We start from the raw sequence: 21,073 nt of genomic DNA, 5'->3' as shown, positions 1-21,073 counted from the left end.
TGTAGGGGACACAGCAAACGTGGAAGACAGTACTCTGGTCAGCTGAGACCAAAGTCAAACTTTTTGGCCTAAAGGCAAAATGCTATTTGTGGCAGAAAACGAACACTGCAAATCACCCAGAACACACCATCCCCACTGTGAAACGTGGTGGAGGCATCATGCTGTGAGGATTCTTTTCTTCACCAGGGACAGGGAAGCTGGTCCGAGCTGATGAGAAGAAGGATGGAGCTAAATATAGGTCAATCCTGAAGGAAAACCTGGTAGAGGCTGCAAAAGACTTGATATTGGGGAGGAGGTTCACCTTCCAGCGGGACAACAACCCTAAACATATAGCCAGAGCTACAATGGAATGGTTTATCAGGCATGCTCAACCTGCGGCCCTCCAGCTGTTGTAAAACTACAACTCCCACAATGCCCTGCTGTAGGCTGATACCTGTAGGCTGTTCGGGCATGCTGGGAGTTGTAGTTTTGCAACAGCTGGAGGGCTGCAGGTTGGTTTAGATCATAGCATATTCATGTGTTAGAATGGTCCAGTCAAAGTCCAGACCTAAATCCCATTGAGAATCTGTGGCAAGACATGAAAATTGATAGAGAAAAAGACAGGCACTCACCATCTGGAACCAATTGAAAATATACAGGAATACTTTATTAGACTTGATACGAATATTTAAAAAACGATAAATACCTAAAACTAGCACTGACTATAATTGTCTATAATATATCAAGGTGGTACTATCAGATTTGAGTGTAAACCTCATTACCTCACAAATAGTGCATACATAAATTGGTGTGATAAATACATATACTAGAATACAAATTAATAGGAATAAATAAATGATAAAAAAGTAAAAATGGCTTAAAATGAGAAAAAAGATGTGTACAAAGGAGTGTATCTTGATTCCACTGACATTTCTAGGAATTAAATCATAAACAAATATCACAAATGTAAGAATCTTCAAATGTGTTACCCCGTGTGGTCACTCAGGGTTAGTGGACAAGGTTAAAGTTAGTATATAGATCTTGAGCAAAAGTCAATTGCAGATATATTATCCCGTGTTTTCATACAGGGTTAGTGAAAAAAGGTTAGAATTGGTGTATAAATCTTGAGCATAAGTCAATTGTTACTTGTATCCACCTGATGGGAGTTACAATTGATGGGTAGAATAGCAAAATAGTTGTTGTGCTGAACGTATTGGTATCGAACGTCTCTACTCACAAGAGACTCTTGTGTTTTTCGGCTGGAGTCGGGGCGTTCCACCCGCTACACAGCCATTCACCCGTCCTGGTGTGTCTGCGCCGGCACTGTGTCTTTCCGTCTGGTAGTTTCGTGTAGCTGGCCTCGCACACAAACGGCGTCTCACGTGATTTGGGGTCGCTCACGTGATGACACGATAAGTCACGTGTTACTCCCTTATTCGCGAGATGCCAATTTTCTGTTGTACTTGCAAAGGAGTATTATTCGGATTGTTTGTAAATTACACAGTTTCCGACTTTAAGGATAGGTGAAATGGGCACTTAGTTTTATTAAACGGGTCCCATCCAATACCACCAGGCGCGTTTCGAGGTGTACCACCTCTTCCTCAGTGGCCATGAATAGGACCCGGGTCATTTCTGCTTTTATATGACCATGCTCTGGATTTGCCATAAAATGTGGGACGGATTGGTTATAAAATGTGAGATGGATTAATTCTAAAATAATTGCTATACAAATTAATAATTGGTATCTTGTATTCCCATTAATAATGTTTCTTTGCCATATATTTAAGAAGTAAGAAGCATTTTAAAGAAAGAACTCTAAAATATTATAACATATTGCATGCGTTTGTATTGTGTTTTTGATGCAGTTTTTTTCAGTATGATGCGTTTTTTTGCTATTGTTTGCTAAATAGTCTGAAAAGTATTCTAGATGGAAAATAATTTGTTATTGAAACCCTCATCCTTGTTTAATCCCATTTTTCTTTTTTCTCAAAATCTTTCAAGGTAAAAAGCATTGCTATGTTGATGGATAAACACTCTTGTTCTAACTTGTATTAGTAGTTTTCTTGAGGCTCTAATGCAATCTGTTTTGATGGATATTACTACAGTTTTCATATATGCTTTACGTATGTAATATTCTATCATTTATAATCATTATTTTTGTGACGGGGTGAGTCACACAATACAGAGCACCCTCACCAAGTTTGAAAAAGAGGGAGAGCCACTACAAATTGTATTTACATTAAGACATGTTCACAGACTGTTCTCCATCCAATCTGACTTACCTTGAGCTATTTTGCTAAAATTTCAGCGTCTAGGTGTGCAAAGCTGGTAGAGACATACCCCAAAAGACTTGCAGCGAAAGGTGGTCCTACAACATATTGACTCAGGGGAGCTGAATACAAATGCATGCCACACTTTCCAGATTTGTATTTATTAAGACTTTTATAATTTATTCATGTATAATTTTATTTTCACTTCACACATACTTGCTACTTTGTGTTGGTCGATCACGTAAAATCCAAATAAAATACATTTAAGTTTGTGGGTGTAATGTGAAAAAATTTACTGTATATAAGGATCCATTCACACCTCCGCGGTATATTGCGGATTCGCAATACACCCGGCCAGCACCCCTATAGAACCGCAATTGGGGACAAGAATAGGACATGTTCTATCTTTATCCGGAGCTGCAGACCGGAAGATCGGGGCCGCGCTCCGGAAATGCGGATGCGGAGAGCACAATACAAAGTGCCTTATGCTTTCATTGTATCATTAGTGACTTGACAGGCTGCATTCTTGTGAATATTACATCTACTAAGTGGATACCTGCACTATATGCATGTAAATCTTGCTGGGAAATGTTGCTCTGGCATTTCTCTGCATACAGCAGATACTGAATATTCACTGAGGTTCATCGTGGAAGGAAACGGATCACAGTTAAGAAAAGACTGCGGGTAGAATTTATCATGAGGGAAATATTTGAAGTCAGTTTTCCTTTACTCTGTGTTGGCATACTTTGAGCAATGTGGTGCATCTTTAACCCCTTACTCCATATGGGCGTAACTACGTCCAGATTACATGTAATTTTGCGCAATCCAGCATATAGTTACTTTCCGGCTTTATGTTGTCACTGCGTCACCAGACAAGGTGACAGTGAAGCAATTGCAACTGCTCCTGACAGTTACCGGGCCTAGCTCATCGGCATAGGAGCAATCACATTGGGCCCATGTAGGCAATTGCTGTGATTGGCCAGCCAGCAAACGGCGGCTGGATGTGCCGGCATCTCCTGCTCTGACAAGCTCAGTTCTGTGACAAAAGCAGAACCTGGGAAAAGGCCCTGTATGAAAGGAAAATTATTAAAAACAGACTCCCCCCTTCCCGATCTGCCCCCTCACCACCCCACTGGGATCTGTGATTTCTGATTAGGATCACAGACCTAGTACGCCATTACCTGACGCGATGCCGTTTACCCACAGTCTGACGCCACAGGTCTGATGTTGATAGCAGGCATTTGTCAGCTGAGGAGGCATAATCAATGCTATGATCTGACACACACCACCAGTGAAGGTGAAATACAGTTTATGCTTTCATCTAAGTCAAACAACTACCCCCTGTCAGCAATGAAGAATTGTAAGTCCTGCTGGGCATGAGCTGACATGGGTAGCTGTGGACAATTATAGCTCCCAAGTGCCTGTTTTACTTCCTTCCCAGGCCTTAACCCCTTAGTTACCACCAACACGCCTTTTTACAATGTGTGTAAAGGCTTGCTGGGGCCTGGTATAGGCCCCAAGACAGCCTTGTGTGTTTTCCAGTAGGCTGTGCCTCTCTGGCGCAGCCTGCTGGTTAATTTCAGTATAGCACTGACATTAAAATGCAATGCACTAAGGGAAGTGTGTGTGTGTGTGTGTATGTATATACAGTACAGACCAAAAGTTTGGACACACCTTCTCATTCAAAGAGTTTTCTTTATTTTCATGACTATGAAGGCATCAAAACTATGAATTAACACATGTGGAATTATATACATAACAAACAAGTGTGAAACAACTGAAAATATGTCATATTCTAGGTTCTTCAAAGTAGCCACCTTTTGCTTTGATTACTGCTTTGCACACTCTTGGCATTCTCTTGATGAGCTTCAAGAGGTAGTCCCCTGAAATGGTCTTCCAACAGTCTTGAAGGAGTTCCCAGAGATGCTTAGCACTTGTTGGCCCTTTTGCCTTCACTCTGCGGTCCAGCTCACCCCAAACCATCTCGATTGGGTTCAGGTCCGGTGACTGTGGAGGCCAGGTCATCTGGCGCAGCACCCCATCACTCTCCTTCATGGTCAAATAGCCCTTACTTTCAAAGTTTTCCCAATTTTTCGGCTGACTGACTGACTGACCTTCATTTCTTAAAGTAATGATGGCCACTCGTTTTTCTTTACTTAGCTGCTTTTTTCTTGCCATAATACAAATTCTAACAGTCTATTCAGTAGGACTATCAGCTGTGTATCCACCTGACTTCTCCTCAACGCAACTGATGGTCCCAACCCCATTTATAAGGTAAGAAATCCCACTTATTAAACCTGACAGGGCACACCTGTGAAGTGAAAACCATTTCAGGGGACTACCTCTTGAAGCTCATCAAGAGAATGCCAAGAGTGTGCAAAGCAGTATTCAAAGCAAAAGGTGGCTACTTTGAAGAACCTAGAATATGACATATTTTCAGTTGTTTCACACTTGTTTGTTATGTATATTATTCCACATGTGTTAATTCATAGTTTTGATGCCTTCAGTGTGAATCTACAATTTTCATAGTCATGAAAATAAAGAAAACTCTTTGAATGAGAAGGTGTGTCCAAACTTTTGGTCTGTACACTGCTCAAAAAAATAAAGGGAACACAAAAATAACACATCCTAGATCTGAATTAATATTCTTCTGAAATACTTTGTTCTTTACATAGTTGAATGTGCTGACAACAAAATCACACAAAAATAAAAAAATGGAAATCAAATTTTTCAACCCATGGAGGTCTGGATTTGGAGTCACACTCAAAATTAAAGTGACCAAAACATCAGCCAGGAAGCATAGGAACTGAGAAGTGGTCTGTGATCACCACCTGCAGAACCACTCCTTTATTGGGGGTGTCTTGCTAATTGCCTATAATTTACACCTGTTGTCTATCCCATTTGCACAACAGCATGTGAAATTGATTGTCACTCAGTGTTGCTTCCTAAGTGGACGGTTTGATTTCACAGAAGTGTGATTGACTTGGAGTTACATTGTGTTGTTTAAGTGTTCCCTTTATTTTTTTGAGCAGTGTATATACATATATATATATATATATATATATATATATATATATATATATATATATATACAGTCGTGGCCAAAAGTTTTGAGAATTACATAAATATTGGAAATTGGAAAAGTTGCTGCTTACGTTTTTAAAATAGCAATTTGCATATACTCCAGAATGTTATGAAGAGTGATCAGATGAATTGCATAGTCCTTCTTTGCTATGAAAATTAACTTAATCCCAAAAAAACCTTTCCACTGCATTTCATTGCTGTCATTAAAGGACCTGCTGAGATCATTTCAGTAATCGTCTTGTTAACTCAGGTGAGAATGTTGACGAGCACAAGGCTGGAGATTATTATGTCAGGCTGATTGGGTTAAAATGGCAGACTTGACATGTTATGGTTCAATTTGTTTTTATTGAAAATCATATATATTTGGATATATGTAATATGAGAAAGTTACAGAATTATATATCAAATCAGCGTACAGAAATAAAATCAACAATCATCAATACCAGATGAAAGGAGAAAGGAGGGGAAGACAAGACAAAGGATCAGGGGGGAAGGGGGGGGAGGGGGGTTGGACTAGCAGACCAGACAAGATTTAATTGCAACCGGACTAGGCAAAATATATTAAGTAGTAGAACCTGAGGACAACCAACCTGAGAAACCTGCTGATGTACGAAACTGATACCAGGCCTCCCATTGTTTAGAGTGAGCAACTCCAGAACCCTGGTCTTCTGCACCTAGCTCTTCCAGGCGTGCCAGAGAATCCAAAGCTCCAACCCAAGTGACTCTAAGGGGGCTATCTGTTGAGCGCCAGGCTCGAGGGATTATTTGACGCATTGCTATGACAAAGAATCTAAGGATGCCCTTCCTGACTATCTTAATTGTGCCCGGAAAAACTGAAAGAAGAGCTAACTGGGGCGACATGGGAATATGGATTTTGTATAGATATTCATATAACTTGAAAATGTCGCTCCATAGCGCTGCTACTCCTGCACACTCCCACCAAATGTGCAACATAGTGCCCCTAGATTTCGAACACCTCCAGCACGTATCTGGCACCGAAGGATAGAACTGGTTAAGCTTAACTGGGGTCCTATACCACCTAGACCAGATCTTGTAATTGAGTTCCTGAATCTTACAGGAAATCGAGGACTTATGCGTGAAAAGGAGAGATCTCTTCCATTGATCAGGTGTAAGGGGGTATCCCAACTCAGATTCCCATAATTGCATAATTTTCTTAGTCTGGGCAGGGAACTCTTCTGTGTCATCCCCGATCTCTCCCGAGTTCAGAATGGCATATATAAGAGATATAGAATGCCCAGGAGCCGAAGTAGCTAGGCATAGTTTCTCAAAATCAGATAAGGAGGATTGAAGTTGCGTGCCGGGTGCCAGAGATCCAGTGAAACTGCGTAATTGTAAGTAGTGGAACCATCGTCCTGGTGAGTCAGGGATAATATGACCTAAATCTTTAAGATCCTTAATCCCTTTGACAGAATATATGTCTTTAACCCTGATCTGGGGCCTGGAGTGTAACCCGAGGGCTGGTAGAGCTGACAGTGTGGCTGGCATCAACGGATGACCAGATATGTTTGTGAGAGGGCCAGGGATCGTGGCCAGTCGGGCCGTGGAGGCGAACCTGGTCCATATATCTACTAGAGAAGATAGAAAAGGTGATAGCTTTTGGATAGGCATTTGGCTCAGGGTGCTTGTCGGGAACCAGAAAACGCCTGGGATAAGACCAGGGGCTAGGGCGTGCTCTAATTCAACCCATAGCTTTCTCTCAAGATTGTGAGTGAGATCAATCACGCAATTGGCAACCGCTGCTCTGTAGTATGCTAGGAAGTCAGGCAAACCCGTGCCCCCATGTTCCCTGGGCCTGATCATAAGATTGTAGCTCAATCTGGCCTTGAATCTACCCCATATAAAACGGGAAGCAAGTTTCCTTAGACGTGCAAAATAAGAGGCTGGGATCCGACAGGGGATTGTCTGGAATAGGTAAAGAAGTCTGGGCAGAACATCCATTTTTAAGGTGTTTATTCTACCAAACCAGGAAACATTTAAAGCTGACCAAGTATGTAGGTTATTTTCAATGGTGTGAAGTATAGGGAGGTAATTGAGCTTGAACAAGTGGGAAGTGTCAGAAGAGATGTAAGTTCCCAGGTGTTTAAGCTTACTTGAGGCCCATTTAAAGGAGAATGAGTCCTTGAGTGCGGTAACATCTCGAGAAGGGAGAGTGATATTTAAAAGTTCTGATTTTTGGATAGACTTGACATGTTAAAAGGAGGGTGATGCTTGAAATCATTGTTCTTCCATTGTTAACCATGGTTACCTGCAAAGAAACGCGTGCAGCCATCATTGCGTTGCATAAAAATGGCTTCACAGGCAAGGATATTGTGGCTACTAAGATTGCATCTCAATCAACAATTTATAGGATCATCAAGAACTTCAAGGAAAGAGGTTCAATTCTTGTTAAGAAGGCTTCAGGGCATCCAAGAAAGTCCAGCAAGCGCCAGGATCGTCTCCTAAAGAGGATTTAGCTGCGGGATCGGAGTGCCACCAGTGCAGAGCTTGCTCAGGAATGGCAGCAGGTAGGTGTGAGCGCATCTTCACGCACAGTGAGGCGAAGACTTTTGGAAGATGGCCTGGTGTCAAGAAGGGCAGCAAAGAAGCCACTTCTCTCTAAAAAAAACATCAGGGACAGATTGATCTTCTGCAGAAAGTATGGTGAATGGACTGCTGAGGTCTGGGGCAAAGTCATATTCTCCGATGAAGCCTCTTTCCGATTGTTTGGGGCATCTGGAAAAAGGCTTGTCCGGAGAAGAAAAGGTGAGCCATCAGTGCTGTGTCATGCCAACAGTAAATCATCCTGAGACCATTCATGTGTGGGGTTGCTTCTTATCCAAGGGAGTGGGCTCACTCACAATTTTGCCCAAAAACACAGCCATGAATAAAGAATGAAACCAAAACACCCTCCAACAGCAACTTCTTCCAACAATCCAACAACAGTTTGGTGAAGAACAATGCATTTTCCAGCACGATGGAGCACCGTGCCATAAGGCAAAAGTGATAACTAAGTGGCTCGGGACCAAAACGTTGACATTTTGGGTCCATGGCCTGGAAACTCCCCAGATCTTAATCCCATTGAGAACTTGTGGTCAATCCTCAAGAGGCGGGTGGACAAACAAAAACCCACTAATTCTGACAAACTCCAAGAAGTGATTATGAAAGAATGGGTTGCTATCAGTCAGGAATTGGCCCAGAAGTTGATTGAGAGCATGCCCAGTCGAATAGCAGAGGTCCTGAAAAAGAAGGGCCAACACTGCAAATACTGACTCTTTGCATAAATGTCATGTAATTGTCGATAAAAGCCTTTGAAACGTATGAAGTGCGTGTAATTATATTTCACTACATCACAGAAACAACTGAAACAAAGATCTAAAAGCAGTTTAGCAGCAAACTTTGTGAAAACAAATATTTTTGTCATTCTCAAAACCTTTGGCCACGACTGTACACACATACAGTCCGGTCCATAAATATTGGGACATCAACACAATTGTAACATTTTTGGCTCTATACACCGCCACAATGGATTTGAAATGAAACAAACAAGACGTGCTTTAACTGCAGACTGTCAGCTTTAATTTGAGGGTATTTACGTCCAAATCAGGTGAACGGTGTAGGAATTACAACAGTTTGCATATGTGCCTCCCACTTGTTAAGGAACCAAAAGTAATGGGACAGAATAATAATCATAAATCAAACTTTCACTTTTTAATACTTGGTTGCAAATCCTTTGCAGTCAATTACAGCCTGAAGTCTGGAACATATAGACATCACCAGATGCTGGGTTTCATCCCTGGTGATGCTCTGCCAGGCCTCTACTGCAACTGTCTTCAGTTCCTGCTTGTTCTTGGGGCATTTTCCCTTCAGTTTTGCACTTCAGCAAGTGAAATGCATGCTCAATCGGATTCAGGTCAGGTGATTGACTTGGCCACTGCATAACATTCCACTTCTTTCCCTTAAAAAACTCTTTGGTTGCTTTTGCAGTATGCTTTGAGTCATTGTCCATCTGCACTGTGAAACGCCGTCCAATGAGTTCTGAAGCATTTGGCTGAATATGAGCAGATAATATTGCCAGAAACACTTCAGAATTCATTCTGCTGTATTCATCAATAAATACAAGAGAACCAGTTCCATTGGCAGCCATACATGCCCACGCCATGACACTACCACCACCATGCTTCACTGATGAGGTGGTATGCTTAGGATCATGAGCAGTTCCTTTCCTTCTCCATACTCTTCTCTCCCTATCACTCTGGTACAAGTTGATCTTGGTCTCATCTGTCCATAGGATGTTGTTCCAGAACTGTGAAGACTTTTTTAGATGTCGTTTGGCAAACTATAATCTGGCCTTCCTGTTTTTGAGCCTCACCAATGGTTTACATCTTGTGGTGAACCCTCTGTATTCACTCTAAAGTCTTCTCTTGATTGTTTACTTTGACACACATACACCTACCTCCTGGAGAGTGTTCTTGATCTGGCCAACTGTTGTGAAGGGTGTTTTCTTCACCAGGGAAAGAATTCTTCGGTCATCCACTACAGTTGTTTTCTGTGGTCTTCCGGGTCTTTTGGTGTTGCTGATCTCACCAGTGCGTTCCTTCTTTTTAAGAATGTTCCAAACAGTTGTTTTGGCCACGCCTAATGTTTTTGCTATCTCCCTGATGTGTTTGTTTAGTTTTTTCAGCCTAATGATGGCTTGCTTCCCTGATAGTGACAGCTCTTTGGATCTCATCTTGAGAGTTGACAGCAACATATTCCAAATGCAAATAGCACACTTGAAATGAACTCTGGACCTTTTATCTGCTCATTGTAATTGGGATAATGAGGGAATAACACACACCTGGCCATGGAACAGCTGAGAAGCCAATTGTCCCAATACTTTTGGTTCCTTAACAAGTGGGAGGCACATATGCAAACTGTTGTAATTCCTACACCGTTCACCTGATTTGGATGACAGTCTGCAGTTAAAGCACATCTTGTTTGTTTAATTTCAAATCCATTGTGGTGGTGTATAGAGCCAAAAATGTTGGAATTGTGTGGATGTCCCAATATTTATGGACCGGACTGTATACACACAGTACATAGTACTGCTGTAAAAGACTATACACTGTTATATACCACTACACACTTATATACTGCAGCATGGTGCTATACATTGTTATATACTGCTATACACTGTTATATACTACCATACAGGGAGTGCAGAATTATTAGGCAAATGAGTATTTTGACCACATCATCCTCTTTATGGATGTTGTCTTACTCCAAGCTGTATAGGCTCGAAAGCCTACTACCAATTAAGCATATTAGGTGATGTGCATCTCTGTAATGAGAAGGGGTGTGGTCTAATGACATCAACACCCTATATTAGGTGTGCATAATTATTAGGCAACTTCCTTTCCTTTGGCAAAATGGGTCAAAAGAAGGACTTGACAGGCTCAGAAAAGTCAAAAATAGTGAGATATCTTGCAGAGGGATGCAGCACTCTTAAAATTGCAAAGCTTCTGAAGCGTGATCATCGAACAATCAAGCGTTTCATTCAAAATAGTCAACAGGGTCGCAAGAAGCGTGTGGAAAAACCAAGGCGCAAAATAACTGCCCATGAACTGAGAAAAGTCAAGCGTGCAGCTGCCAAGATGCCACTTGCCACCAGTTTGGCCATATTTCAGAGCTGCAACATCACTGGAGTGCCCAAAAGCACAAGGTGTGCAATACTCAGAGACATGGCCAAGGTAAGAAAGGCTGAAAGACGACCACCACTGAACAAGACACACAAGCTGAAACGTCAAGACTGGGCCAAGAAATATCTCAAGACTGATTTTTCTAAGGTTTTATGGACTGATGAAATGAGAGTGAGTCTTGATGGGCCCGTGGCTGGATTGGTAAAGGGCAGAGAGCTCCAGTCCGACTCAGACGCCAGCAAGGTGGAGGTGGAGTACTGGTTTGGGCTGGTATCATCAAAGATGAGCTTGTGGGGCCTTTTCGGGTTGAGGATGGAGTCAAGCTCAACTCCCAGTCCTACTGCCAGTTTCTGGAAGACACCTTCTTCAAGCAGTGGTACAGGAAGAAGTCTGCATCCTTCAAGAAAAACATGATTTTCATGCAGGACAATGCTCCATCACACGCGTCCAAGTACTCCACAGCGTGGCTGGCAAGAAAGGGTATAAAAGAAGAAAATCCAATGACATGGCCTCCTTGTTCACCTGATCTGAACCCCATTAAGAACCTGTGGTCCATCATCAAATGTGAGATTTACAAGGAGGGAAAACAGTACACCTCTCTGAACAGTGTCTGGGAGGCTGTGATTGCTGCTGCACGCAATGTTGATGGTGAACAGATCAAAACACTGACAGAATCCATGGATGGCAGGCTTTTGAGTGTCCTTGCAAAGAAAGGTGGCTATATTGGTCACTGATTTGTTTTGGTTTTGAATGTCAGAAATGTATATTTGTGAATGTTGAGATGTTATATTGGTTTCACTGGTAAAAATAAATAATTGAAATGGGTATATATTTGTTTTTTGTTAAGTTGCCTAATAATTATGCACAGTAATAGTCACCTGCACACACAGATATCCCCCTAAAATAGCTAAAACTAAAAACAAACTAAAAACTACTTCCAAAAATATTCAGCTTTGATATTAATCAGTTTTTTGGGTTCATTGAGAACATGGTTGTTGTTCAATAATAAAATTAATCCTCAAAAATACAACTTGCCTAATAATTCTGCACTCCCTGTACAGTGCTGTACACTGTTAAGCCTCATTCGCACATCAGTCTTTTGGTCTGCGATTTTGAATCAGTCATTGTGAGCTAAAACCAGGAGTGTAGGCTACACAGATATAAGGTATAAGGGAAAGATCTGCATCTGTTCTGTATTTAGAGCCGTGCCTGGTTTTGGCTCACCATTAGGGTCAAGCAAACCCAACGTTTTGAGGTTCGGCGTTCGAGCTGTGGAGAAATTCCGTTATGGATACCGTTAGCACGGAATATAACGGAATTCTATGACCGAAGGCAAAACGGAAGCCTTTAAGAGGCATTCCGCTTTGCATTCCGTCATAATAGAAGTCTATAGGCAGAAGAACGGATCCGTCTGGTTTCTGTTATGCAGAACAGGACTTTGTTTTCTGTCCTGCATAACAGAAACATTATCAGAATCCATAATGCATTCCCTCCAATGCCCGAATGCTGAACCATTACTGCTATACACTGTTGTAACAGACCGTTTCAGCAGACAAGGGGTTAAAATCCGTTTAGGCGATAAGCCCCTTTCTGAGAGACAGGCACAGCTACTGCAGAACACCAATGTCCTGAACTAGATACAAAGTAGCACTCCAAACTGGAACCTCACGAATAGCTGCTAGCAGACGAACAGGGATCAGCTTACACTTCTGGCAATCGGTCCTCTAACAGCATACAGTGAATCCCCCCAATAACGAGACAAGGCTCCGTGTTGAGGGTCAAGCAGTGGTCTGACTGTACTTCACGTACAGCCTCTTTTATTCATAAACCCCAAACATAGTACTGCCCACAGGGGTTTGAAATACAACCAATCAGTAATTTACAACACATACAATGTAACTACAGCAACCAATCGTTCACACCCCCAGAGGACCAGAATGAAGACTGTGACATAGGACAAATACAACATATCCCCACAATGCATCATGGTCTCCTCCTCTCTGTCCCGGAGACAACCTGAGGGGCAATCCAATTATCTCTGAGGACAAAGGGAGATCGCCAATACACATGTGAGGACAACAGAACAGACATCACCATTTAAACACACAATGGGACAATGGCACAATAGAAACACACCCAGCATTTTCCTCCCAAGCTGACAAGTTACACTTATTATAAATTGTTACAACTTTGTGAGTTTACATTGGCCATACATATAACTTACATCAATTTAAACAGTATAACTTGGGGACAAACCTATCCAAAATTCACTTGAATAGGTTCAGGGGTTTAAAAGTTAGTATATGGCCCATAATCCTGGGGCAAGAGGCGGATAAACAGGCCTCTCCAAAACACCGTGGCGAGGTTGGTTTCGCCACAACTGTTATATAGTATATACATTGTGGGGATTCACTCTGGTGGACAGGACAAGCGGGTGCAGTATAGAGGCAAAGACACGTTTGTAACTCAAAAACTGCAGTGTTTATTCACACTAGTTGCAGGTTCACAGTATGACAGTCCATTTTCAGTATTGGTGTTAGTTCACACCCAAAACAGTTCATACAGAAAAACATTTACCTTTGATCCTGGGTGTTTAATCCACACCCGGCGGAATGCTTAGCCTCAGAAAGTCCACCTGCAGGCTATAGGCGGCCTGCTCGCCCGACACACTGTCTTTAGCTTTCAGCCCACACACAGGCCTCAGATCTCAGCAGAGTTTTACACAGCTCCAGTGTCAGAGAGGAGTAATCCACCCACCTGACACTGCTGACTATTTTTTATAGGCCTGTCAAAACCCGGCCTGGACCGTGGGGAGTAGTCACCCACCCAGCACTTTGACTACTCCCAGTAAGAGCCGTCCCAGATCAGCTATTTACAGCCATACTAGATAGCAAGGTGTCACACAGCAACTGCTGCTGACACATGAAAACTGGCTCTTACTCCACCAAGGCCAGGAACCTCGGTGACACATACCTATCATCCACAATGATTCCTTGTACCTTCTTACAATATATACACACACACATATGCATGTGTGTGTCAGGTTGGGGTAACTATTATATTCTTGAAGGGAGGCATTCTTATTGTTTGGGACAGTGTACATAAATGATTTCAAGCATTGGGCATTGTTTTAGAGGCTATTCCAGGCAAGATAGTGCATGATATTATCTATATGGGGTACAGTGCATTGTATAGTGGTAGTGTACACCCGCCCCATACTGAAAAAGTTATTGTCCACTAGTCCCCAAGGGCTCATGCACCAATGTGATTAAGGACAGCACAATTTGCTACAGTGTGCACCTCTGTATTTTGTGATTTGGAAGGGGGAAGGAGGGAGTGATACTGTATGTGGGCTAGTGGAGTGTGACAGGGCTGCATTTCAGCACCAGTCCGGCCTTGGTTGAGTGTCCTATGTGTGCACCGCCGTCACAGTCCTCACATTGCTCAATCTGCAGCCCTGACTACCTACTGCCTGCCTGCAGTCCACTTTTAGCCTACTGGAGGGTACATTTCTGCCTGTTGTTGGTCACCATAGTTCAGCTGTCTCTTAAAGTTCCAAAATTTACCACTTAGGCTACTTTCACACTAGCGTTTTAGTTTTCCGGTATTGAGATCCGTCATAGGGGCTCAACACCGGAAAAAAAGGATAATACAACCGGATCCGTTCATAACAGATGCAGGCGGTTGTATCATCAGTAATGGAAGAGTTTTTGCTGAACCCTGCCGGATGCAGTAAAAACGCTAGTGTGAAAGTAGCCTAACATGAGGTGCGATAAGTAAGAGCGTTCCAAAGTTATTACCAAATAAAGTGGCACATGTCCAAACTGGGATCTCCTGGAAGGGTTAAACATAATACTTTTGTCTAGAAATGCTGCTAGAAGTTTTCTACACCACCCCCTTACTGGAGTGATTTTGCAATTATCAATAGCCTTTACACCAACTTTTCAAACCTAGAGTGAGAGGTGTAAGAATGCAAATGTTGCTAAATGTTTGCACAAAGCCCCTATCTGTGACTTTTGGAAGTCTTATGAAGAATTATGGAATGCAGGGTTTGATAAATTCCCCCCAAATTTCTATGGATTAAAAATACAGGAGGACATTTATCATTTGCAGTGGTTTTGGTGTCCGTTTTTTCATCTTTGCTTTGTGATATTGCACCACATATATGAAACGGTACACAGTAATGATATATTTGGAGAAAGTGCAATTTGGTATATGCTGCCAACGTCTGTAAAAGTACTCCAGGGGTTGCCTGATGTGGAGATGCAACTTTTTTTGTGACTTTTTAAAAAGTTGCATATGATAAACAAGACATAAATAAGAGTGTTCTAATCTGTAATCCTGACTACTTTTCACTCTGCTTCTGAATGTGGCAAGGCGTACCAAATGTCCCAAAATTTGACCAAATGTTGCACTTGGGAATCACTTGCGACATTTTTTGAACCACAAAACCTGCAGAACAGATTTGATAAATGTCCCTTACTGTCCGCAATGATAACTTGGTAAGCATAGAGCCAGTTTTTTTTTTGCTGCTTATAAGTTCTAGTTTTGGATCCGGATACAAGGATAAGACCGCCATGAACCAGAGGCAAATTACTGAGTAGAAAATTAGACTGCACACAAAGGGCCTCGTGACAGTCATGAATTCAAATGTTTGTAGGTAACTTCCTGTTTAATGGTTATCACAGATGAAAATATGCCACGTTTCCTGCTGTGCCAACCTTTACGCCACTGGTAACAGGCGATCTTCATGGCAATGCTTGTCTAACCTAGAAGCAGGGTGTAATTCTAACTTCTTTCACGTCAAACACAGATTCACAGTTTCCTAAGTGACTGGACAAAAATGCTGGATTCATATACTAAAGCTGACTTGCAGAGATTTCATCAAAATACAGCTCAGGTTAAGAATCCTATGTCTTGCCCTTCTTATCGTACATGCTGCCATCTATATTCATTTCTATGGAAATCCAAGTCAGGCTTGTTACTTTACAAGGGTTGTGCAGTAGCAAAATATTGATGACCTATTCTCAGGATAAGACCTCATGCATACAACTGTATGTTCAGTCCACATCCTATCTTGGATGCAGACTTATTCATTTCAGTGGGGCCACAAAAATTGCTGTCCGCATGCGTGCTGCTAATGATGGAACTCGTCCTATTCTTATCCGTTTTACAGACAATAGGCCGCATTTTTTTGTGTATTGGATGCAGACCCATTCATTTCAGTAGGGATGCAAAAAATGTGATAGCATGCACTATGTGCATGTACATATACTTGGGAGTCGCTGCACTATGTGCATGTACTTATACTTGGGAGTCGCTGCACTATGTGCATGTACTTATACTTGGGAGTCGCTGCACAATGTGCATGCACATATACTTGGGAGTCGCTGCACTATGTGCATGTACATATACTTGGGAGTCGCTGCACTGTGTGCATGTACATATATTTAGGAGTCGCTGCACTGTGTGCATATCCATGTACTTAGGAGTCGCTGCACTGTGTGCATGTACATATACTTGGGAGTCGCTGCACAATGTGCATGTACATATACTTGGGAGTCGCTGCACAATGTGCATGTACATATACTTGGGAGTCGCTGCACAATGTGCATGTACATATATTTGGGAGTCGCTGCACTATGTGCATGTACATATATTTGGGAGTCGCTGCACAATGTGCATGTACATATATTTGGGAGTCGCTGCACAATGTGCATGTACATATATTTGGGAGTCGCTGCACAATGTGCATGTACATATATTTGGGAGTCGCTGCACAATGTGCATGTACATATATTTGGGAGTCGCTGCACAATGTGCATGTACATATATTTGGGAGTCGCTGCACTATGTGCATGTACTTATACTTGGGAGTCGCTGCACTATGTGCATGTACATATACTTGGGAGTCGCTGCACTGTGTGCATGTACATATATTTGCGAGTCGCTGCACTGTGTGCATGTACATATATTTGCGAGTCGCTGCACTGTGTGCATGTACATATATTTGGGAGTCGCTGCACTATGTGCATGTACTTATACTTGGGAGTCGCTGCACTATGTGCATATCCATGTACTTGGGAGTCGCTGCACTGTGTGCATGTACATATATTTGGGAGTCGCTGCACTGTGTGCATGTACATATATTTGGGAGTCGCTGCACTGTGTGCATGTACATATATTTGGGAGTCGCTGCACTGTGTGCATGTACATATATTTGGGAGTCGCTGCACTATGTGCATATCCATGTACTTGGAAGTCGCTGCACTGTGTGCATGTACTTATACTTGGGAGTTGCTGCACTGTGTGCATGTACATATATTTGGGGGTCGCTGCACTATGTGCATGTACTTATACTTGGGGGTCGCTGCACTGTGTGCATGTACTTATACTTGGGGGTCGCTGCACTGTGTGCATGTACTTATACTTGGGGGTCGCTGCAGAAGTTCGGGCTTGGGATCGGTGTTCTGTAGATTGTATTATTTTCCCTTATAACATGGTTATAAGGGAAAATAATAGCATTCTGAATACAGAATGCATAGTAAAATAGGGCTTGAGGGGTTAAAAAAATAAAATAATTAAACTCACCTTAGTCCACTTGATCGCACAGCCCGGCTTCTCGTCTGTCTCCTTCTTTGCTGATTGCAGGAAAAGGACCTGTGGTGACGTCACTCCGGTCATTACATGGTCCATCACATGATCCATCACCATGTTAAAAGATCATGTGATGACCGGAGTGACGTCACCACAGGTCCTTTTCCTGCAATCAGCAAAGAAGGAGACAGAAGAGAAGCCGGGCTGCGCGAGCAAGTGGCTTAAGGTGAGTTTAATATATATTTTTTTAACCCCTCCAACCCTAATTTACTATGCATTCTGTATTCAGAATGCTATTATTTTCCCTTATAACCATGTTATAAGGGAAAATAATAATGATCGGGTCTCCATCCTGATCGTCTCCTAGCAACCGTGCGGGAAAATCGCACCGCATTCGCACGTGCTTGCGATTTTCACGCAGCCCCATTCACTTCTATGGGGCCTGCGTTGCGTGAAAAACGCAGAATATAGAACATGCTGCGATTTTCACGCAACGCACAAGTGATGCGTGAAAATCACCGCTCATGTGCACAGCCCCATAGAAATGAATGGGTCAGGATTCAGTGCGGGTGCAATGCGTTCAACTCACGCATCGCATCCGCGTGGAATACTCGCCCGTGTGAAAGGGGCCTTACGGTGGCACAGAGAGCTCTGCAGGGTCAGGTTGGCACAGTATGAGGCTATGTAGGCTTAGGGTAGCACAGGGCTCTGCAGGGTCAGGGTGGTAGGGTTAGGGTAGCACAGTGTGATAATGTACTGTATGTAGTGCACATAGTGGGATGTAGTGTGATTGTGTACTGTTATACTATTATAGTGTACATAGCGTGATAATGTACTGTATATACTGTTATAGTGTACATAGTGATACAGGATACGGTATATAGTGTGATAGTGTCATGGACTATAGTGCACATTGTTTAATAGTGTACGGTATATAGTTGGACAGTGATGCTTTTCCTTGGTCACTACTGTCTGTGTGTGAACCCGACCCTGGCGCTCATGCAGCCTCCTGTTCCATGGTGCTTGCAGCCTCCTTTCTTCTCCCCTGTTATCTCCAGGATTTGCATTGGCAATGAGAGTAGTGGTATCTGTAAGTCAGTCATGCTGTGACATCTGTGTATCAGCCAGGAGGCTTGTGCTGGGCCCCGCACCGGGTACACAGGCACATCACAGTCTGCTGCAGCTATTTTTATGGCTATGGGACAATAGAATGACCTGCCCTGAGGGTCTCCCTCCCGTGTCCTCGCTGTCTTGCAGCTGGCGGTCAGACCCAAGTCTGAGGTTGGTGTTGCTTGCTGCTGGTCTCCTGTTGGCGTGTCTAGCGCTGAGACCCTCGCTGACTTCTATAAGCAGGAGTCTGAAGGGCTCAGCCACTTTTCCTCACTGCTGAGCGCGGTAGTGAAGACGGTCCCCTAGACCTTCTATTGAGTCTGTCTTCAGTACCGCACTCAGCAGGGAGGAGAGACGGCGCTCGGCTGAGCGCTGCAGACTCATCACTATAGGGAAAAACCAGGTGCTCAGATCTGGGACCCCCACTAAATTTCACTACACAGCAAGGCCACTTACCCCGCTAGCGAATATCGTGCGCCTGCTTCCTTACTTCAGAGCAGTGTGGCATAAGCTCCGGCAGCCCGCTCAAACTGACCAATCACTAAGCTCCTTACTGTAAGGAGCTTTGTTATTGGTGGTTTCAAGCAGCAGCAGCATTGATGCGCTGCCCTTGCCGTTCACAGCGGTCACTGCGCTGATGAATGGCAGAGAAAAGTCTAAAGTGTATTGGTACGCCTTAGACTTTTTCCAGGGAGAAAAATGGCCCGAACAGGCGTCTATGACGCTTGTACAGGCGTTATTGCGACCTCTGGATGAGACAACCCCTTCTTGCACCACAAAAAAAACGTTGTAGTGTGGAGGTAGCACTGTCACAGAAGGTACATCAGCTGCAGCGAGGTACAATGTGTAGCTGACACACTGCTCTAATGGGTAAGACAGAACTGCTCAGCCACTTGGACACTGCAACAGCAACCTCTGCAGCCAACTGGTTTTACAGAGAGAGTTCCCTCTGAAAGCCCCTTGGCGTCCCTGCAACATGATCTCAGGGTGCCGACTGGTTTCATGTAAGCTAGCGCTCCTGGGCTGCATTATATGTGAGCCTATCAGGGTGCCACCTGTTACTGTGCTATAGAGTAGTATTGCAATGCATTATAAAAGCGCTCAAAATCCAGGCGGGATGTTGAGCGCTTCAGGAAAATCGGCAGGGTAACTGGCAGAATTTCACAGCAGCAAAGTCCGCACCAAATGAGATCAATTTTTTTTGTGAAATAGCATAAATATTGTGGGTTTTACTAATGTCACCTTAAACCCACAAGGAAAATCTGCCAAATAAAATTGACATAAATACTTATTTGTATATAAGTGTCCATTTTAAAGAAAACACAGGAAACCCAGAAGATTTTCAGTGTTGGTGCCAACTTTATTTTACCTTCCAATTCTGTAATATAAAAAGGATGACAATTCTATTTACATATTACAAACCTCAAACTACATATTAACGCATGATAACAGAACTTAACCCCTATTTACTGATGCTGTACTATCACAAAGGCCGGTCCGGGAAAACCTCTAAAATAGAGAAGTTGGATCCACTGGACCATTGTGAATGGATGTCCCCTCTATACCACAATGACAAAAAAAATAAAAATTCTCATTACACACGTACACAAAGAAGATTCAGAAAACTGAACTGCAAAGCAAAGTGTAAAATAGCAGAAAATTCAGGGGCTGGTAGACATGGGTATAGAAATACCTGATGAGAGTGGTAGTTCGGCGCTGTAGGGTGTATTATCAATAAATCTATTAACTGCAGCAGTTCTGTCTCTGTAACCCAGGGGTGCCCAACTTTTTTGGTCTGGGGCCGCAGTCATTTTGTTCTATTTAAGGGGCCACACAATTTTTGCCAATTACACAGGCCAGTGAATGGGGGAGGAATGATCGTCACTGAAGTTTTGCTGATTATTGGTAGTACATGACTGATTACACATGGAGATGTAGATGTGCTGCAGATAATTGTGCATCTTTCATCAATCTTGTTTATTGGCTGATCGGCGGCAATCTTATATGGACGCTTGTTCCTGTTAATTGGACGAATACAGCGAGGTGTAATGGGGCCTTAATGAGGTTATGAGGGAATACCCCTTCCCCTGAGGATTGTACTTACCTGCAACCCGTTGTTCTGATCCTCCGCACTGGCTTCCACATCGCCATCTCAAAGAGACAAGTCACCACTTAAGCCAGCAATTGACAAAAGAGCATCAGGTGACAATGCCAGGGAGGAAGAAAACAAACCAAGGACGCGAAGATGGAGATGTGGGAGCCAGCGAGAAGGACTGGGGCTGCAGGGAGCATGGAAGGATTATCCTACTATGATCCTTTCAGTAAGGGGTCAGGCTGACAGCACTGCTTTCCTTC

The 21,073-nt window shown here is 43.0% G+C and overlaps 1 long non-coding RNA gene across 1 annotated transcript; it reads right to left on the bottom strand.

Moving 5' to 3' along the window:
* Window positions 1–406: 406 nt before the first annotated feature.
* Window positions 407–20,453, bottom strand: LOC120989863. The gene is made up of 3 exons (XR_005776332.1): window positions 20,317–20,453; window positions 8,740–8,755; window positions 407–416 (listed from the first exon to the last, which is right to left on the bottom strand). It is a non-coding gene; the product is annotated as an uncharacterized LOC120989863 (long non-coding RNA).
* Between the last annotated feature and the right edge of the window lie 620 nt (window positions 20,454–21,073).

This window comes from Bufo bufo, chromosome 2, assembly GCF_905171765.1.
Source record: "Bufo bufo chromosome 2, aBufBuf1.1, whole genome shotgun sequence".
Lineage (NCBI taxonomy): Eukaryota > Metazoa > Chordata > Amphibia > Anura > Bufonidae > Bufo > Bufo bufo.
The sequence above is the reverse complement of the archived record's forward strand: the minus strand, read 5'-3'. Positions and strand labels throughout refer to the sequence as shown.